We start from the raw sequence: 9469 nt of genomic DNA on the forward strand, positions 1-9469 counted from the left end.
CTGGGGGAACCTTTAGGGGATGTAGCGCCAGTGCGACCTATCCTAGAATTTTTACAGTCGGGGCTGCAACTGGGGTTAGCCACTAACACACTCAAAGTCCAAGTCTCAGCTTTGGGGGCCCTATATAACTACAACTTAGCAGCCAATAGGTGGGTGTCCCGATTCATGAAATCCTGTGGCAGGTCAAGGCCGGTCATTATTCCAAAGATACCACCCTGGGACCTCAACCTAGTCTTGGAGGCCGTAACCAAAGATCCCTTTGAACCACTACTAGAGCTGTCACCAAAGCTACTTACACTTAAAACTGTCTTACTGGTAGCCTTAACATCAGCCCGAAGAGTGAGCGATCTACAAGCTCTATCTATATGTCCTCCATATATGCAGATCTTGGATGACCGAGTGGTTCTAAGACCGGACCCGGCCTATCTCCCCAAGGTAGTCCAAAAGTTTCATAGGACTCAGGAGATCTCCTTGCCATCTTTCTGTAACAATCCTAGAAACCCGGGGGAGCAAAAATTCCATACATTAGATGTTAGAAGAGCCATAGTACAATATATCTCAATGACTAGTCAGTGGAGGAAAGATCAGTCCCTTTTTGTAGCCTTTCAGGGTAGTAGAAAAGGGCACGGGGTAGCTAAGAGTACCATTGCCAGATGGATCAGGGAGGCCATTATGTTATCCTACTCCGCAAGTGGCGCTCCGGTTCCAGAAGGCATCAAGGCTCACTCCACCAGAGCCGTGGCTACCTCCTGGGCTGAGGTATCGATTGAGCAGATTTGTAAAGCCGCTACCTGGTCCTCACCTTCAACCTTTTTTAAGCACTACCGACTTGATCTATCTTCCTCTGCTGACCTAACCTTTGGTAGAAGGGTGCTGCAAGCGGTGGTCCCTCCCGAAGGTGTCTTATTCTACAAAAGTCTCTCGTGTGCCGTCATGGGAGACGGGAAAACAGCAAGGTTACTTACCGGTAGCCGTTTTTTCCGGAGCCCATGACGGCACCTGTATATTCCCCCCCTTTCACTCCTTTTGGTGTGCACTATAGTTTGGGTGTTTTTTTAGTTAGATATAATGTGGTGATAGTTTTACCATGTGTACTAACACGGGGGGGCCTCTCATGCTCTGTAAACCAACTGAAGCGAGGGAGAGGTACCGCCCCTTTTATCTTCGTAGGGTTCCTGCCCTGACTGAGCGGATCCCCTCTCTCATGTGTGCCGTCATGGGCTCCGGAAAAACCGGCTACCGGTAAGTAACCTTGGTGTTTCCACTTTCAGTTCCAGTTAGGAACTTGCAGCTCTCTGGCGCCCCCTTACCCTCAGATCAGTCAGGGAACTGCACATAGGATAAAATAGTCGCCAGAAATGCTGCCTTGTCGCGTACTGGCTCTCGGGCATTCTGCAGTGAGGCCAGTTTGTATATCACCAGTCCCAGGAAGGGAATATACACATAAACCTCCGATCTGTCACTGCCAGTGTTCTCCAATAACACCAATATGCTGCGCTGCCACCAGTTCCTCGTTTGATAATAAAGCCTATATCGGGTCAGGAACCCACCCACAGGTAGCGTGATATGGCACGGAGTACGTGTCGGTTCTGTCAAAGAGCCAAAAGAACAAAACTAGTACATTTTGTAAGTTTACTCCAGAAAATATAGGCAGTGTTTACAAAAATACAAAAGATATTACAAAAGGCGACAAAATACAGTATGTACAGACAGTTACAAATAAAAGGGATTAAAATAAATTTACTCTACAGCCACAGGTATAATGTGTCGATAAAGGAGAGGAGAGACTTCCCAAGGGAAAAATGGTTCATCAGCACAGCAGGTGGTGTAGCTGGCTCTTCGGACATCTGACACCTCTACTAGTGTTGAGCATTCCGATACCGAGTACCGATATTTTTACAATATCGGATACCGGAATCGGAAGTTCCCATAATGCAATGAGCCACTGTTGTGGCTGTGATTGGCTGCTGAAATGATTTAATCATGATGCACGGTCTTTGCGGGCCTGCTGGGGGTCTGTGCGGGCCTGCCGGTCTGTGCGGGCCTGCCGGGCGTCTGTGCGGACTGCCGGGGGTCTGTACGGGCCTGCCGGGGGTCTGTGCCGGCTGCCGGGGGTCTGTGCGGGCCTGCCAGGGGTTGTGTGTGTGTGCAGGCATTGTCCGATGGGACTACAAGTCCCATCGGGCTATGCCTGCTACAATGACAGTGGTTGACACATTAGCCAATGATGGGTCAGTAGTATTCCCATCATCCGGCTAATGTGTTGAATGTAAAAAAAAAAAAATATACATACTACATACATACTTCATATATACTACATTCATACAACATACATGCATACTACATACATACTACATGTTACATGTTACGGAACCACTCAGCACCCAGAATATGTTGTGCAGTTATATGTATGTATAATAGGTTCCATGGGAGATGCATGTCCCTAATGCATCAGCCCACAGGCTGCACCCAGCCGCCCCCTCCCCCCACCTTTGTAATTCCCACAGTAAATATCGGCAGGCTCCGGCCACCTGCGGCTATTGTAATGTATGTCTGGCCTGCCGCTTTTCTATTGGCCGGCCTTCTGTATCTGTGTGATATATTCTGTGTCCTGTGAGTAAAGTGTTGTCAGACTGGGAATACGTGGAGAAGCAGTGATCTTTTATATGCGCCCATGTAACCAAGGAATTCCAGCCAGCGTCCTTCATTCAGACTCCAGCCAAAGCAGAGTGGACCTCCGGAAACACGGGGTGGTACTGAAAGAGGTACCCCAGCTTGGAAGACCCCGTTACACTGGTGGCAGCAGTGGAATATGATACCCCTTCTACAGGAGGAAAGGAATGAATGGAAAAGAACTACTAGAAGTTAAAGAGGACTACATTAAAAGATCTGGTGGAAGCCCGAGGGTTGATCGCCAGCAACAGAACAAAACCAGATTTGATAGCAGCCATCATGGAACACGACAGTGCAGCGCCCCCCAATGTGAACGTGGAGGAGACTGAATTCCAGAGGGAGGTAAAGAACAGACTGGCGTTCTATGGCCCGAACCCTGCAGTAGAGATCATACGAGAGGTGATGGCTGATGTGCGTACTGATCTGAAGGAAAAGATGGCAGAGCGGACCATGATAGAGCTAGCCAAGATGGAGATGGCAGAGCGGACCAAAGTGGAGCTGGCCAAGATGGAGATGGCAGAGCGGAGAGAGGAGAGTCAGCGAGCAGGGGGAGCTCAGGCCTTCGACCAGGTACCTTCAACAGTAAGCTACAAAAAGATCCAGTATAATGCCTTCCGACAGTTGGGGGAGGCAGAGGAAGACATTGATGGCTTTCTGCAGGACTTTGAGTGGCAGTGTGCCCTTCATCAAGTAAAGCCGGAGGAACGGGTTCAGTTTCTGGCCAGCAAGCTGACAGGCCGGGCAGCGGACGCCTATCGCACGGTACCTGATGAGGACTGTATGGACTATGAGCGGATCAAAGAAGTGATCTTGGCCGGTATGCGCTGACACCAGAGGCATACCGCCAAAAGTTTCGTGGACTTATAAAGTGCGTAACCGATACCCAGGCTGAATGGGCCTGTAAATTACGGCGGTCACTGCTACAGAGGGTACAAGGGAGCCAAGCAACCACTAAGGAGGACGTCCTCCAGCTCTTCTTGTTAGAACGATTCTTTAATGGACTAACCCCCGAGACACAGGAATGGCTTCGGGACAGGCGGCCAACAACTCTGGAGGAAGCCGCTCGTCTGGCCGATGAACATCATGATGCCAGGAGGCCTCAGTTGTCTGGATCAAAGATGGTTACTTGGGGCCCCAAACCACCGAAGATTGTAGGGGGACCAGCTAGAAACCCGGCCTACAACAGTCCCCCTGGGGCGCGATGCCACACCTGCCGTCAGCTGGGCCACCTGCAAAGACAATGTCCCAACCGGACTCAGCATACCCAGTGGCCAAAGGCGGGAACAGCTACCTTCAGCCGGGCTGCTGTACACTGCTACCAAGGCGAAGCTGACCCGGCATTGGGGGCTACGACTAACCAAGGGGTGGAAGAGATGGAGGAAGTGCTGCATGAAGTAGACCCCGTGCAGGCAGCCTGGGCAGATAATCGACAACAGCATCGACAGGTCGTGTGGGTTAATGGGAAACGTATGCAGGGACTAAGAAATTCCGGGGCAACTTTGACCCTTGTGAAGCCTCATCTCATCCGGGACCAAGATAAGACGGACCGGACAGTGGCAGTCCGTGTAGCAGGGGGAGCTATACATCGACTTCCCACTGCTAGGATTCACCTGAACTGGGGAGTCGGGGATGGCCTTGTTGAGGTCGGCTTGATGGAGGATTTGCCTGCCAACGTCTTGCTGGGAAATGACTTGGGGCCCATGTTGTCTGCATTCTCGGTTGCCCCTCTGGCTGAGACATATCCTGTGACCACCCGAAGACAAGCTTGAGCTGCGGAGGCGGATTCACACTCAGAGGAGGCCCAGGTAAGACATCCCAGCCCTACACGTATTCCCATAGCCAGACACATTTCTTGGGCCACCCCAGATGAATTTAAGAGGGAGTTACTTGAGGATCCTTCATTAGAGGGATATCGTGGGAAGGCACAGGAGGGGAGAGGGGTACTGGAAGGGGAACAGTTTGTATGGAAGCAGGGACTCCTCTACCGGATCACAGAGCAGCACCACACAGGGACGAGCTCCACTATAAAACGACAGCTGGTAGTTCCCAAGAAGTATAGGCAGGAGCTACTGCGAATCTCTCATGATATACCCTTGGCCGGGCACTTCGGCGTCAGTCGCACCAGGCATCGTCTGACACAAAACTTCTTTTGGCCGGGTGTAACCTATGATGTTTGTCAGTACTGCCAGACCTGTGACAGTTGCCAGCGCATTGGCAAGAGGGGTGATCGATGCAAGGCCAAATTACGCCCCCTCCCCATTGTGGAGGAACCATTTAGCCGAGTAGCGGTCGATCTGATAGGGCCGTTAGCCAAACCCAGTCCGTCAGGGAAAAGGTATATATTGACAGTGGTAGATTATGCCACACGGTATCCAGAGGCGGTTGCGTTCCCTAACATACTGGCAGAGACAGTGGCGGCCGCCCTGCTCCAGGTTTTCTCACGGGTTGGATTTCCCCGGGAGATTATCTCGGACCAGGGTACCCAGTTTACAGCAGAGGTGACCAACCAACTGTGGAAGCTGTGCGGCGTAAAGTCCATTAGAAGCGCCCCGTACCACCCGCAAACCAATGGGTTGTGTCAACGCTTTAATGGGACATTAAAACAGCTCATTGGGACTTTTACCAGGACCTACAGGGACTGGGAGAAATTCTTGCCACACCTCCTGTTTGCCTATCGGGAGGTGCCCCAAGAATCCACGGGGTTCTCCCCGTTCAAGCTGGTATATGGGAGACGGGTAAGGGGACCCCTAGACTTAGTGCTAGAACACTGGGAAGGGGAGGGCTTCATAGAAGGGGTACCTATTGTACCCTATGTGCTGGAATTCCGGGACTGCCTACAGGAGCTGACCCAGGCTGTACGTGAGAACATGCAGGCGACCCAGCGGCGCCAGCGCGTATGGTACGATCGGAGGGCCAGCGAGCGCACCTTGGAAATAGGACAGAAGGTCCTGGTGTTAGAGCCCACTAAGCAGAACAAGTTCCAAGCTGCATGGCAGGGGCCCTACCAGGTAGTGGGGAAAATAGCCGACACAACCTATAATGTCGCCGATTGTGACGACCCCAGGGTTATCCGCATGTTCCACGTGAATATGCTGAAGCCCTACCGGGAGCGCCCTGAAGAGGTAGTGGCCATCTGTGCACCTGAAGCAGAGGATTTAGCCGGACTTCCCTTGCCGGATGTCTTAGGGGAAAGCACTCAGTCTAAAACATGGGACCAGGTACACTTGGGTGAAGACCTAGGCCCCCGGGAGAGACAGCAGGCGGAGGAGTTGTTGAGGCAGCGACAGAGGATGTTTTCGGGGAGACCAGGGTACACTCGCCTGGCACAACACAAGGTTGAGACCCAGGATCAAACCCCCCTGCGACAAAACCCCTTCCGCGTCCCTGAGTCTGTACGAGAGGGGATGCGACAAGAGATACAAGAGATGTTGCGTTTAGGGGTCATTGAAGAGTCAGATGGTCCCTGGGCATCCCCCGTAGTGTTAGTGCCCAAGAAGGATGGGACTACACGGTTTTGTGTAGACTATCGTAAGCTCAATGAGAAAACAGTGATGGATGCATACCCCATGCCGCGTGTGGATGAGTTGTTAGACCGGCTGGCGGGGGCAAAGTATTTGACCACCATCGATCTATGCAAAGGCTGCTGGCAGATTCCCCTTAGTCCTGACACTATTCCCAAGTCGGCATTTGTCACCCCGTTCGGCTTATTCCAGTTTCGAGTTATGCCATTCGGGATGAAGAATGCCGCGGCGACCTTCCAAAGGCTGGCTGACCGGCTTCTGGATGGTCTCCAGGACTATGCTTGTGCCTACCTGGACGACATCGCCATCTACAGTGCGACATGGGAAGAGCATCTAAATCACCTAGAGACAGTATTGGACAGGATCCACCAGGCCGGAATCACCCTGAACCCAAACAAGTGTCACGTGGGCAAAGCAGAGGTTCAGTATTTAGGGCATTGGGTGGGAAGTGGGAAACAGCGACCAGAACCAGCCAAGATTGAGGCCATAGCCAAATGGCCCATCCCACGCACTAAAACCCAGGTCATGGCATTTCTAGGGACAGCAGGGTATTACAGGAAATTTGTTCCCAATTACAGCAGCGTAGCCAAGCCCCTCACTGATCTGACCCGTAAGAACCAACCCCGCCAGGTAACCTGGACTCCCAGAGTGTGAGGAAGCCTTCCGCCAACTTAAGGACGCCCTCACCAATACCTCTGTATTGGCCGCACCCGATCCAACTAAACGTTTCCTGATTCACACAGACGCTTCTATGTTTGGATTGGGGGCAGTACTGAGCCAAGTCGGGCCGGACGGCCAAGAACACCCGGTAGCTTACCTGAGTCAGAAACTACTGCCCCGTGAAGTAAGCTATGCGGTCATCGAGAATGAGTGCCTGGCGGTAGTATGGGCACTCAAAAAGTTGCAACCATATTTGTATGGACGACAGTTTTCCCTCCTAACGGACCATAATCCCCTAGTCTGGCTTAATCGGGTCTCCGGAGACAACGCCAGATTGCTGCGGTGGAGTTTAGCCCTACAACCTCTGGACTTCACCATCCACTACAGACCCGGCAAATAAAACGGTAACGCCGATGGACTAAGTCGACAAACGGAACTTGTACCAACCCCATAAACTTCGGTCATCCCCAAACCGATCCGTTAAGAATCAGACTGTGTATGCCGATCGCGTCGCTGAAAAGGGGAGCCGTGTTACGGAACCACTCAGCACCCAGAATATGTTGTGCAGTTATATGAATGTATAATAGGTTCCATGGGAGATGCATGTCCCCAATGCATCAGCCCACAGGCTGCGCCCAGCCGCCCCCCCCCAACCTTTGTAATTCCCACAGTAAATATCGGCAGGCTCCGGCCACCTACGGCTATTGTAATGTATGTCTGGCCTGCCGCTTTTCTATTGGCCTGCCCTCTGTATCTGTGTGATATATTCTGTGTCCTGTGAGTAAAGTGTTGTCAGACTGGAAATACGTGGAGAAGCAGTGATCTTTTATATGCGCCCATGTAAACAAGGAATTCCAGCCAGCGTCATTCATTCAGACTCCAGCCAAAGCAGAGCGGACCTCCGAAAACACGGGGTGGTACTGAAAGAGGTACCCGAGATAGGAAGACCCCGTTACACTACATATATACTACATTCATACAACATACATACATGCGTACTACATATATACTACATTCATACAACATGCATACTACATACATACTGCATATATACTACATTCATTCAACATACATACATACTACATACTGCATATATACTATATTCATACAACATGCATACTACATACATACTACATATATACTACATTCATTCAACATACATACATACATACTACATATATACTACATTCATACAACATACATACATGCATACTACATACATACTACATATACTACATTCATACAACATACATACTACATACAATACATTCATACAATACATACATATAGACATACAGTACATATAACAGAGGACATACTCACCATCACTTGTCACTTTGATCCCCGAAGCCAGTGTCATCTATAAAAAATATGAAAAAAACAAGCGATATACTCCCTGATCCACAGAAATCCACGAGTGTCCCACGACGATCTCCTGCACTGCATCACTGAGAGGTTACTATAGTTCACTGGTCTCACTTTATGGCTAAAGCTGCGTGGGAACTTTCTCACACAGCAATGCCAAAGGTGAGACTAGGGACTATTTTTTACAGTGGCGGAGGAATACAGTGCGGAAGTATACCTACCTTCCGACACTGGATTCCTGGTGCCCCTAGAGAGCGGTCGCATGCTGCTGTTCTCCACGGGATATCGTCGTGGGACACTCGTGGACTTCTGCGGATCAGGGGTAAGTATATTCGTGGTTTGTTATTTTAATAATTCCACAGATGACAATGGCTTCGGGGAACAAAGCGACAAGTGATGGTGAGTATGTACTCTGTTATATGTACTGTAAGTCTATATGTATGTATTGTATGAATGTATTGTATGTAGTATGTATGTTGAATGTAGTATGTACTATGTATGTATGTTGTATGAATGTAGTATGTATGTAGTATGCATGTTGTATGAATGTAGTATTTATGTAGTATGCATGTATGTTGTATGAATGTAGTATATATAAAGTATGTATGTATGTTGTATGAATGTTGTATATATGTAGTATGTATGTATGTTGTATGAATGTAGTATTTATGTTGTATGAATGTAGTATATATGTAGTATGTATGTTGTATATATGCAGTATGTATGTTGTATGAATGGCGGTGGCGTCGGTATGAGCACTGGACCGAGATCGTCATTATGGGCGTTACAGAGAGGTGGCGTCGGTATGAGCACTGGACAGAGATCTTCGTTATGGGCGTTAGAGAGATGGTGTCGGTATGAGCACTGGCCTGAGATCGTCATTATGGGCGTTACAGAGAGGTGGCGTCGGTATGAGCACTGGCCTGAGATCGTCATTATGGGCGTTACAGAGAGGTGGTGTCGGTATGAGCACTGGCCTGAGATCGTCATTATGGGCGTTACACAGAGGTGGTGTCGATATGACCACTGGACTGAGATCGTCATTATGGGCGTTAGAGCGGTGGTGTCGGTATGAGCACTGGACTGAGATCGTCATTATGGGCGTTACAGAGAGGAGGTGTCGGTATGAGCACTGGCCTGAGATCGTCATTATGGGAGTTACAGAGAGGTGGTGTCGGTATGAACACTGGACTGAGATCGTCATTATGGGCATTACAGAGAGGTGGCGTCGGTATGAGCACTGGCCTGAG

This window comes from Dendrobates tinctorius, unplaced genomic scaffold (genome assembly GCF_039654945.1).
Source record: "Dendrobates tinctorius isolate UK_male_01 unplaced genomic scaffold, ASM3965494v1 ptg000367l, whole genome shotgun sequence".
NCBI lineage: Eukaryota > Metazoa > Chordata > Amphibia > Anura > Dendrobatidae > Dendrobates > Dendrobates tinctorius.